Source organism: Drosophila guanche, unplaced genomic scaffold (genome assembly GCF_900245975.1).
Source record: "Drosophila guanche unplaced genomic scaffold, DGUA_6, whole genome shotgun sequence".
NCBI lineage: Eukaryota > Metazoa > Arthropoda > Insecta > Diptera > Drosophilidae > Drosophila > Drosophila guanche.
The window spans coordinates 626,788-639,229 of NW_022995750.1; the positions used below are offsets into that span (position 1 = coordinate 626,788).

Consider the following 12,442-nt stretch of genomic DNA (forward strand, 5'->3'; position numbering starts at 1 on the left):
CATCGCTTTATGGTGTTTTTGTGTGTGTTTTGCCTGTGCGTGGCTGTGTGCGTAGCTGTGAGTTACAGAGGCGAGTACAAGGCCCCGAGGTCACATCGCTTGTCTCTTGTTTGACAATAAACAAAGTCAAAGTATCTTCCATCTACTGGCTACTGTCACTGCCACTGCTATAGGCCACCTCCCCCCGTGACAATGGATTTTTCTTATTTTTTTCTGGTTTTTCATATTTGTTTGATTTGCTAGCCAAATATGCAGAGGGCTAATGAAATATCAGTTGTGTATATGTACATAGGAGCTATAAAAAAGAACAGAATTAACTTAACAGGGAGGTAAGTGCTATGAGGAAAATTTGAGTAGAGGTAGAAGTGAGGATTTGATACAGATAGAGAATTCTGGGGAAAGATTTCAATGAGAGACTGAGTTGAGAGATTCACATTCTGAAGAGATGGGAAAGAAATATTTCACTATCTATATTTATTCTACAAAAGTCCATTTAAATATGCATCGATTATAATAAGTGTTTTCTTATTTATTCATCTACTCACTGTTTATATTTTGTATCATTTTTTTTATTTATCCATAATTAATCTCCATCCATGTACATACATATGTATATATATATTTCGGTTACTCATTTATCTTATATCTTTATCACTATATATAATTTTACCTTCCTCTTTTTTCCTTTCTCGTGTAATCTACCTTTAAATAGTTTTTACCTTTGAGTTTTTACCACCTATGTAGCATTAGAGAACTTCCCACTAAAATAATAACGAGTAGCAGTTTTCAGTTTTATCACAAACCATCAACATAAATTCTTTTATCTATGTAGCCAACGATCTGCATCTGCCAGATAGCTTTCACACCAGCTGTTTCCACAGATAAACAGATAACGCAACCTGCCACCCACTATTTCGACCTACCATTTCCATTTGCCAAATGGATTCTTATCGTTCTGCCACTTTAACGCTTCCACTCTATGCCCCTTCCCTCTTTCGTTGATATATGTATAGAGAAATATTAAAACCGGATAAACAGTTTTACAGGAAGACAGCAAACAGCGACAGGCAATGGCAGGGCAACGGTAGCTGGATCTTTATAAAGTTATTTGAAAACCCTTGATGGCCAATATCCAGCCTGGCAGTCAGGCAGGCAGCATGTGGCATGTGGCATGTGGCACCGCAAAGAGAGGAACCACAGAAACACAGAAAGGGGAACCAGAACCGAAACGAACCGAGGAACCCTTGGACCTCGAACGTTGCGGACATTACGTTTATGGTCTGCCGATGGGCCATGAGAGCGGGCTAAGAGCTTAATAAAATTATGTGACGATGATTGCCTCTGGAAACCCTTTCCACATGCCCCCAAATGCAGCACTAGTAGCAGCTGCTACTGCTACTGCCTCTTGCCCATGCCTCTTCCCTGTGGTGGCGGTGCTGTTGCCTCCGCTTTTGCAGCATGGCTGCCACTTGAAAAACGCATTAAGGCTGCAGTTTTTGTGGCAGTGGCATTTGTACGAAAGCGTACAAATTATGTATATACAAAATATATATATATATACATACATACATGTATTTGCATGCGAAATATATCGTATAGTACGAGTTGGCTGCTCGCTCGCTCTCTCGTGGCCTCTATGCATGCCAGAGTGGTTTGTTGATTGCATGTTAAAAGGCCTTCGCCTACGAGAGACTCACTCCTTCGGGCACCATGCACCTTGCCACATGCTGCAGAAGCCTCTTCTACCTTCTCCCACTCCTCTTACTGCTGCTGCTGTTACTACTCCTGCAGCATCTCCTGCTTCTCCGAATGCTGCTGCTGCCCCTCTTCCCTTCTTTCTGCTGGTGGTACCTCCCCGTCTGCCATGAAATTTAATTAAAAACTTGTGTGCCATGAAATTACATTTCAACGTGAGTTTCCTCTGCAAGTGTATGCGTGTGTGTGTGGCACGTACATCAGGTGCCACACCACACCACGCCCCACAGAAAAGTTGATTTTTATGTAAAAATGTTCAAAAGGAAAAATTGAACAAAAAAACAAGAAGAAGGAGGAAAATAAGTCGCTCGACTTCCTCTTTGGGGCATCGTTCTCTGATGGAAGTCGTTTGTGGCTTGCCGCCGGCTGTTGCACCACACACCACCCTTTGGGGCGAGTCTCTTAGGGGGCAGTGCAGTGCATAGTCCAAAAGTTGAGCAAATTAAACGGGGAAATATATTTTATACGATTCATTCGCCTCCCTGAATTATTGAGCACTCCAAACGGCTCACTGGACTCCAATTTGACAGGCAAAAATCAGTTTTCCATCTGTGCAAATTCTATTTGATAAGCGTCGAACCCAGGAAGGCTTTTCGGACTATCAATTTCGACCATTTAAATTGAAATTAAAGTGGACAGAGTAAAAAAAAATATCTACATAATGGGAGAGAAATTTAACAGGGAAATGGTATGCCAGATCCGGTTTTCCAGCGAATTTTCTAGTTTTTATACCCGGTATTCGAAGAGTAAATAGGGCATATTGTATTTGTGGGGAATAATGGTTGTATGTAACGCACAGAAGGAAACGTTTCCGACCCCAGAAAGTATATATATTATTGATCAGCATCAATAGACGAGTCGATAGAGCTGTCTGTCTGTCCGTCTTGTTTTTCGGCTAGTTCTCAGAGACTATAAGAGCTAGAGCCACCAAATTTTGCATCCAGACTGCTGTATGCTCACACTGAAACCAGTGTATTTCAAATATGAGCCACGCCCCCTTCCGCCCCCGAAAAAGGGCGAAAACCTGCCAAATCTCCGTGGGGAATGGCCATATCTATCAGATCACAAAATTGGGATGCGTTTGGATCAGTCTTATAGCCAGAATGAAGAAATGAATTTGCAGTGGCTAAACCCACACTGTCTCGCAGCTTTTGTTGTTCTTTTCACATTCTCTCATTCACACTCTACTTCTGCTTCACTCGGCCTCTGCCTCTGCCGTCCCTCTGCCTCAGCCTCCGCCGACTTTTAACCCACCCCGCCCCGCAGCTTATATTTTTTTTTTTTTTGTGTGCGGGCGCTGCCATTGCCTCTGCAGCGAGTCTGCAGTGTGTGGGTCTAGGGAGCGTGTTGGTGTGAGAAGTGTTGTAGATGTAGATGACAGATGAAGAAAAAACACCGCTAAGGTGCAGATGTAGTACTGAGTGCCGTGTATAAAAGTTGTGACTCGTAAGAAGCGTCTCACACGTCCCTTCTCGTTTTTCACTGCATTTAATCCAATATAGAAATAAATGCAGAAATGAAACAAATAGCAACAACAAATACCGTATTTCCTATCCTATTCTATTCCTATTGCTTTAAATGCTATAATTATCTCAAAAACAAATCCACTCTCTGACATGGAAATTGAATGGAATTTCCTATAAATATTTGATGTGGTCATAAATTCCCAAGAATGCTCCCGTTGAACACAAAGCAACTTGCAGTCAACATTGAAAAGAAAGAAGGCAAAACTATAATCCTTACGATAACCTGTTAAGGAGAATTTCCCCTTGGATTTCAGGACCATTTTGCTGCCCGCCCCAATTATGCTTAGCTATCGCCCGGGGTGCACAATCGCTATCTCCCTCTCTCTCACACTAGCTCATAATTTATTTACGGTTTAATTCGCATTATAAATGCAAATCTCGCTTCTGGCCCAATCCGCCCCCGCAATCAAATTGCAACACCTTTTGTGTGTTTCAGTTGTTGCTCCTCAGTGCTTTCTCTCTCTGCTCTGCGTTCTGCTCTCGAAGCATATTTGTTATGCAAAAATCGCTGCTTTTGCACCCAAGTTTTGCATATTTCAATTAGGAATTACACATAAGGTACCGCGAGGGTAAGGGGAAGATATAGAGAGAGAGTGAGAGAGTGGACTCTCGCTCTTTGGAAAATCCGCTTAAAACTTATTCAATTAAAGTTTCAGTTCCACGGAGCAGCAGGCAGGCTAGCAGGCAACATGAGGGGATGGGGGGAAACAAATTCGAGTCGTAAAAATGGCGACCATAGCAAACGAGCAAACAACAGCAGTAAATGCCACACAACTATGGAGAGAAATGAATGCCGCATAAAAATATGCACATAAAGTGTGTATAATATTTGTGCAGAGGGAATACGGAATACAGAGGATTACGAGGGGTACAACAGAGAGGGAGGGAGAAAGAGCTGTAAAAAATGCAACAAAAAATAGCCAACTACAAAGCAACGAAATTTAGATACCCTTCAATGAAAAACTTTCTGAAACTGTTATTCTTTGGTTCGTAAATTTGTGAAATTAAGCCATGCCCACGGATAAGGAATTAATTACTGCTTAATTAATTACTACTCATAGAAACACGCAGTCAAACTTCATGGAGTGGCTATGTTCTTCCCTTGCCTTGCCAAAAAGTGTGTTTGTTCAAGTCTCGAAAGGCCGAAAATGTATTTTTGTCCCTGGTCTACATTTATGAATGTAGATAATGTTTTAAAGCACAAACTTTTGTGTGTGTTTGATCTGTCTCGTTCACTGAGTACCTGAACTTTTTGAGAATTGATAGCCGGCTGTGGAGTATATTCGATTGTAGTTCGCTCTTTGCCTCGTTTTTCTGCGTAACAAGCTCCACACCAATGTCCAGCATACCTCTTGTAGGGTATTCAAAACTAGATCCCCCTTACACACGGAACAGGGACAGGGGAACACAGAAATGTGGCAAATAAATCAGCAGTCACTTGGTGTTGGCCCTGGCCATAACGATTGTGGGTTGCATGGGTGGGTGTTTGTGGGTGCGGGTGTGAGTGTGTGGGTGCTGCTACTGCTGCTTGTCAGCCATTTGCTGGGTTTATTTACGTGACATTACAGCGCAGAGACCGGAAGGACATCCCCATGCACGGAATACTAGAAAAGGGAATACTGGGAATGGTTTTTGTCTTGCATGTATTGAACGGATGGAAATTCCTTTCATTGATCCCCACACGAGCGTCGCCTTTTTTCGTGGAACGGTTAGAAATATTTTTCTAGGAATTTTATTTTTAGGATAAAAAATGTTTTTTAGCTTTTTTTTCTGATGTTTTTTCTTTCTTCTTTCCCTTTTCTCTACTTTCTCTGCTGCCATTTTTCTTTGTCGACAATTTTGCGTGCCTTTTCCTGTTATATTTGGGTGTGGATAATAATCTGAAAATCAGCTTAAAAATCTGCGCCCCAGCAAACATCAGACAAATATCAGCCACGAAAATAATTCAGAAACTATGAAAACTTTTGCACATCAAAAAAAAGATGCTGAAAAACAAGCAGGGGAATAGCTATGGCTAAAAAGAAGGACAAGGCAACAAATATTTTTGTACAATTTAGTTTTCATTTTCATTTTATTTTTTGGGGGTTGGGAATAGGCATGGCGTGGCGTGCCAGTGGCGTCTATCTTTTATTTACCCGCTGGCCGCAGACGCCACAACAAAGCAGACATTTTCAGACGCTATGTAGTGAGTGTGAGTGTGAGTGTTGTGTGCGTGGGGCCAGAACTACACAGGAAACGTGACTTATTTGAAATTTATATCTCACTAAATCCGATAAAAAACTCCCCAAAATCCCAAAAAAAGTGAGGCAAATACCCTGCACTTTATGGACTAAATTCATGGCCAGCCTTATCTTTCTTGTGGCAGGAGCACGGCCTGTGCTTTAGAATTTAGTTTTTGTTTTTTGCCAAAAGCTTAATTAGAAAGAACATAGAAGAATGGATAATCGCGCGGGGGCGGGGCTGTCGGGGCCATATGTGCAATATGCAAATGCAAATGCATGAACCCCCCGCAACAGCAACAGCAGCAACAACCATTCACAAATTTAAATCAACGAGCACACAGTTTTCCTTTCCCCCCCCCCCATCCCCTTTCAACGCTCTTTCACTCTTTCCTCCCTTTGCTGTGTTCCATTTCGTTTCGTTTTTCAGCTCGTGTCACACACGCCATTCACTTGTTGTTGCCCTGCCACCGCCCCGCCCCTCCCGGTGCCATTTGGCCACCCCGTTTGCTACTGCTGTTCGACATGCATCGATTACATAAACGGAGGGAGGCAGCAGCAGCAGCAGCAGGCAACAGCAGCAGCAGACAGCAGGAGGAGGGGCGGCCCGTAGGATGTAGGACCATGAGCATAAGTCACGAAGCTTTTGCTAATGATGAGGGCCTTGATGCTTTTTCAATTAACCAAATGTGTGACACAGAGATTTGGCTGGCAGGGCAGGACGCAGCAGAAGGTAGCAACAGCAGTGAGGCAGGAGGAATGGAAATTTCAGTGGAGAAAGAGAGCAGGCGATAGAGATTCAGTAGAGAAGAAGAGCAGCAGAGGCAGCGAGCAGCAGCTCAGCGATTCACTGACTGGAAGGACAACTATGTACGTGTGCCACGGGTACATAAATCAAACTGAAGGCAGTTGTTGTGTCCTTTCTCTATACGGAGAACACACTCTCTGAGACTCTTACATACTTTCCCCCACAAAAGGTGTGGCTGCAAGATCTTTGATCTGAAAGATGCGCGGCAAGAAAGAAGAGGAGAAAATGAGTTGGAAACAGATTCTAAAGCCTCTTCTTACTTTTATTTATGCGTTTGAATTTCATTAGAAATGGCCGATAATTGTGTCTTTGGTTGCATGTTGCTGTGTCTCACCTTTATCTGTATGTTACCTCGAGGCTTATTGCTGCCGCTCCTGCTCTCCATTTATATATATTTTACTCTCAAAGATTATGGTTTCACCTAGTCTCTAACTATCCATCCATATTTTCCTGTTGGTGTAACAGGACTATCTGTATCTATTGCCATGCCCTGTCATCATCCATCTTTTGGAGTGCCTGTGTAGGAGGAACGTTTGACTCCTGATGAATGAATGTTGTGCAGCCAATAAATCCATTTATGCTAAGCACTTGCTTATTATTATAATCCTCTGCTGTCGTAGCAGCAGCAGCATCAGACACACTGCCACACAGAGAAACGCCCGAGACTCTGATGAACATTTAACCCTAATTTGCATTTATGTTGCACATTGCCAGGCGGAGGGTAGGGCATAGCTGAGCAGAGGATGAGACTGTGGCTCTCTGGTTCTGTGATTACCTGTGCCATAGAGCTTCTCCATCCCCCTCCTTCCCCTTCTCCCACTCTTCGTCTCTGTCCCTCTTTTGTATCATTCGTCAGGCAATAAAAGTAGTTCGCAAAAAAATATAACACACATACACACAGAGAAGGGGGAAAGGCTGAATGGCATGGGTGTGGGCGTGGTGGGATGTCTACTTATAAACTCACCTTAATTAAACGTGATTAAGTAGATTTCCCTCGTTTTTCTGCTCAACGAACTGTTTAGTTGTTGTCGATGCGGGTGTGTGCCATGTGTGAGGTGTGTATCTGTGTGTGTAATTATAACCACTGTTGTGTGTGGCTGTGTATGCCCTGTACTTATTAACTGGCATTTATTGTTGTTCTTTTTCTCTCTCTATCTCTCTCTCTCTCTCTCTCTCTGTCTCTATGTATGGCAGGTGGCATGTGGAAAAGGTGGCCGCAAAAGGCGGAGGGTACGAGTACTTTTTCATTGAGTTTGCGGATGAGCAAAAGAAAAAAGTTGTGGCTTAGTGGGAGTTTGAATGCGAAAATGTATCTTAATGTGATTGATTTTACGGGAAATATCGATGCATATGACACAGAAATAGGGTTCTAATCGGGCTACAAATTTGTGGAATGGAATCCCAATGGAGTTTTGAATAGTTTTTGATGGGAAAAGAAAAATAGATAAAATAAATAAAAGTTATTTGATGGAAAAAAAAGGAATGAAATTAAATCCGGATAGTTTAACCAAGGGAAATTACGAATAAATGAAGTTCTGACCAGTTTATAGATGGGAAATCTAAGAATACAGCAAATTCGCAGTGATTTTATGGCAAATAAAGTTAAAATATAATTTATTGAAATTGTTCTTCTTAGGAAATGCAAAGGAAAGTAGAATTTCAGAAATTGTGTCTAGAATTTCATTAAAAATACCCATGAAATCTAGAGAAACTTCATAAAGAAACTTCCGAAATCAACAAATTTTGCTCAGGGTAGAACCTATTCCTCCTATGCGTAGAATTTTCTAGTGTCTAGGCTCACATTTCGCTCAAATATATTTCACTCTAAGGAGTTTTAACGCTCCCCGAACAATTGTCATAAATTCTTTACACTTCCCAACTCTGCCCCGCACTTGGAACAAGTGCCCCAATTAAAGTAGAATCGTTTTGGAAAATCTCGTTGCTTCTTTGGTGGATTACTTGGCTGCTTGCCGATGCTGCCCCTAACTATGGTTCCCAAGAGGGTATTCAAGTTTTCGGTTGCTACGAAACCCAACCGAAAATTAGCATTCAATTTTCATGTTTATTCTACGAGTTCTCTGCCGGCCTCTCTCGGTCTCTGGGAATCTCTTTCTCCATTGTTGGTTCGTTGAGCAGCGATAGCTGCTTGGGTTCTCTTGCTGTGGAGCTGGGGCTTTTCCCTTGCCCCTGCCACACTTTGTGTGTAATTTAGTTTCGTTTGTTTGGCATGAAAATGAATTTGTATTATTGTTTGGCATTAATTTTCCTTATTAATTACGCTTATACGAGTGGACTACAGCGCTTTTTTCCTCTACTTATGTTGTGGATTGTCAATAGAGTGGATGCTCTTGCATGACCCTCCCTGCCGCTTTTTGCTCTGGAGTAGATCTCTCTACTACTTCTGGCTCCTCTTCTCAGACTCGGGACGGACTTCCCCCTGTCTACCGCCTTTCTATGATTTTTACCGACCCACTCTGCTGCCTCCCACACAGTTGTGTGATTTTCCCAGGGGGTAATTTCGAGAATTGGTTGTGCGGTGCGGACAAGCAAATAAATAATGAGGACGACGACTGTGTGGCACAGCCACTGCCCCATCCACAACGTCTGTTGCTGATGTCGTCAACTTTTGTTTAATATGCCCAAAACGTTGCTAGAACTTTTCTTCCACTGATGCCACTGTCGCCGCTACTTGTCATCGTTCAACAGAAATTTTGCCAAAGCCTCTGAAAATCCTTTGGCCCCAGAGTTGAGTTGAGTTGAGTTGAGAGTCCTTTCTGCCTCGCCCACTAGAGGATTGTCTATGGCAACCGCGAAGCATCTCTCTCTCTCTCCCACTGTCTGCCTGTCTATGTTCTCTATAATTGCCTTCTTTTTTTTTGGCCTCAAAAGTATCTGTGTATCTTTGAAATTTTCTGGCAGCATTCAATTGAACTCCCCCTTAGACTGCAATTTTTCAATTCCCGGGCTGCCTGCTGGCTTCCCGGCTTGGAATTGCAATTCAATTTGGTTTGTGCTACGTGGCATTATATTTTGAGTTGCGACTGCAACAACTTGCTGACTTTTGAGCTTTCTTTTGAAGGAAAAGGATTCACCTTTTGTCAGAGAACAACAACAGAGAGGAGAAACAGGAAGCAGCGAAAGCAGAGCAAAATTTAAATGTCAACGCTGATGAAGCCAAAGGCTGTGCCACTCATCATAAAAATCACATTCGCAGGCGCATCCTACATCCGTATTCGCTCGTACAACATCCTTCCAGGGAGGTCCTTCTACCCTGGTCTATGCAACAGCCCTTCCTTGGCTCCCCTGCTCACTTGTTCATCCTCTATGGCTCTCTTCTTCAGCTTATATCCTCTAGAAACCCTTTTTCTCCTTGCCGCGTTCCCTCACAAAAGGCTCCCGCGTCAACCTCAAGCAGCGCACTAGGCCACGCTGATTTGTACACAGGACAACGCTGGAGAAGGAGCAGGAGAGGCTACAGGCGAGGACACAGCACAGCACAGCACAACACAGTGGGTACAAGAAATATACTTCCGTGTTGATTGTTTTGTTTTGTTTTGCTTTGCTTTGTTTGGCTTTTACTTCGTGGAAACAGAAGACGAGGAATAGCAGGAGGCATGGAATGAGCAGAAGGGGGAGTATAAATTGAGAGGAAGAATGGCTAGATGGGATGGCTGTGGGGGAGGGGGAGGATGAAGGAGGTATGTTTTGCTGCTACCAGCCAAAAGACAGGACAGGACGACGCCCATAAAAAGTGACTACGTCTGCGAAAATCACTTTAAAAACAAGTGAAAGGAGAAAGGACACGAAACGAAACGGGGAAACAACAAAAAAATGTACATGGAGTCGTAGTCTCCTGTGAGTCTGGGAGGCTGAAAGGCAAACCTGTCTATCAACAAAACTATTGCAACAATAAACAAGGAACAATTTGACAATTGAAGTGCTTCCTGCAGGATAAGAAAAGATGGCAACAAAAAGAAGAGCAAAAAGAAAGGCAGAAAGTGGGCTAGAAAACGAGGCAAGCGAAGGGGAATGTGGGGGGAGAGCAGCAGCAAGAAAGAAGGCTAAGAAAAGCAGCCAAGGAGAAGCAGGACAAGAGTAGCACCAAAATGGGATTCGTAGGGTTCCCCATTGCGAGAGGGGGAGCCATTCGAAGGAGCCTGGCAGCAGGCAGCAGGCAGCACTTGAGCACAGTTTCCGGTCATTTACACGTACGCACACACACACACACACACACACACACACATGCACATGTCAATCTCTGCGTGAGTCTATGTGTGACACAGTGTGCTACATTTTTTATTGGCATCAAAAAAAGTGTTGCGCTCTCTGTCGCTCTCTCTCTCCCTCTCTCTCTCTCTCTCTCTTTGCCGCTCTCCGTTCTTTGGGAAACGCTAGCCAAAAAAAAATAATTCCCCCCGGTAATCACAAATGAAATTTCCACCAAATTAGACCAAGGTCAGTGGCTGGAGATTGGGAGATTGGGAAGGATGGAGGGGTGAGGTACTGCTACACATGTCAGCAATTTAAACCAAAAGGAGCAAGGGTTTCGCAAAAGTATGCTACGGAAAATTATCAGCGATAATGGTAGACTCCTCCGTCCGTCATTTTTCTAGAAACAACAAAACTTCTTAAGTTCATTTTTTGTTGTTTGTTGTGCAGCGAGAGGAGTGGTAAAAAAATGAAGCCAAAAAGATTAAAGGAGGAAGATGGGGAATGGTTGAAGGCAATAACAAGCGAACTAAAATGTCTGAAAGGAACAAAATTGTTGGCTTTTCTCACAGACTCCACGTGCAGCCGCAGCAGCCTCAATAATCTCTGCCTCTGCCACTGCCTCCCAGTCTCTGACTCTCTCTCAATCTCTGTCCCTTTAATCTCTCTCTTTTATACACTCTCTCTCTCTCTCTCTTTGCGCAGCTGCTGGTCCTGCAGGATCAGGGTGTGGTGAGTTATGCTGCTGGCTGGCTGGCTGCTGCTGCTGTTATGCTGTGCTGCTGCTGCTGCTGCTGCTGGAAAAGCGTCGGAAAAATGTCTTGTGGGCCCTACCTTCTGCTGGCGTCGTCGTTGACTTCTGATTTTCCTGCTGCTTGGCTGCGCGTTGCTTGGATTCTGTCGCTGCTTCTCTGCTACTGTCGCTGCTTCTGCTGCTGATATGTGGACACGGGCACTCACTCACACTTTTGTCGGGCACTGGTTGGCAGGGAGTGGGGAGGGCCCCAGCACTCGCTCTCTCACACACTCGCACACACACACACAGGCACTGGCTCGTCGGGACACTCACACACACACGCGGCGCGGCGCATTGACAATTGTCGTTCGCTGTCTTTTTGTTGCTATTGCTGTTGTTGTTGCTCTATTTTTTGTGTTGCCCCTTTTTATATTCCGCGCAATTATAATTCACATTTTCCACCGACGTATCTCAGATTTTGTTGTATGTGGCATTCATGTCGGCTGTTTGTTTGTCTCTCTTGCTCACTGCTCTTCTCTCTCGCTCTCTCTCTCTCGTGAGCAAGTGTGTGTGTGCGCTTGTGAGTTTGTCAGTTCTTTTTTGGTCACAAATATCGACACAGTCGATGCACACTTCCGCTTTGGTCAACCGAACACGTCAACTGTCTGCACCTGACTGACTGAATGCTGCCGCTGCCTGCCAGTGGCCCCAGTGGCTGTGGGAAAGTCTCTAAAAAGTTTTTCCGCTGTCAGAGAGAGAGAAAGAGAGAGGCAAGGCATCAGCAGCAGAAGAGAGAGAGAGAGAGTGGATGTTGTGGATGCTGTTTAAATTCCGCTGTTGTCGCTCTCTCGCGCTCTCTGCTGCTGCTGCTGCTGCTGCTGCTTTCTGGCGTTCGGTGGCCCTTTGTTTTGATTTATTTTTTTTGTGGTAGGCCTTTTTTTTAGGTACAAGAATTCCAGCAGGGTCCAAGATGGTCCGTTGGTCCATGGATGGTCCGTGGTCCATTTTATACCAAAAACTAACTAAAAATAATATGCTGCCTCTTGTGTTTTAATCCTAGTCTCTCCCTGCTCCACTCCTTGGGTTGGCTTCAGCAAGGGGCAGGAACTGGGGACGCGGTACATTGCCCTTTCTCCCCCCAAGAGCAAATGCAAATCCACTTCGGAAAAATCATTCGAAGCGCAAAAAT

General features: G+C 43.9%; 1 protein-coding gene across 23 annotated transcripts in view; it reads right to left on the bottom strand.

Moving 5' to 3' along the window:
• Window positions 1-11,937, bottom strand: part of LOC117585948 (glutamate-gated chloride channel) — a 40,120-nt gene extending 28,183 nt beyond the window's left edge. For all 23 annotated transcript variants that reach the window (XM_034275729.1, XM_034275743.1, XM_034275746.1 and 20 more), the window contains exon 1: window positions 11,352-11,937. The gene's annotated coding sequence lies outside the window, so the exon portion shown is untranslated. The remainder of the gene's footprint in view (window positions 1-11,351) is intronic.
• Between the last annotated feature and the right edge of the window lie 505 nt (window positions 11,938-12,442).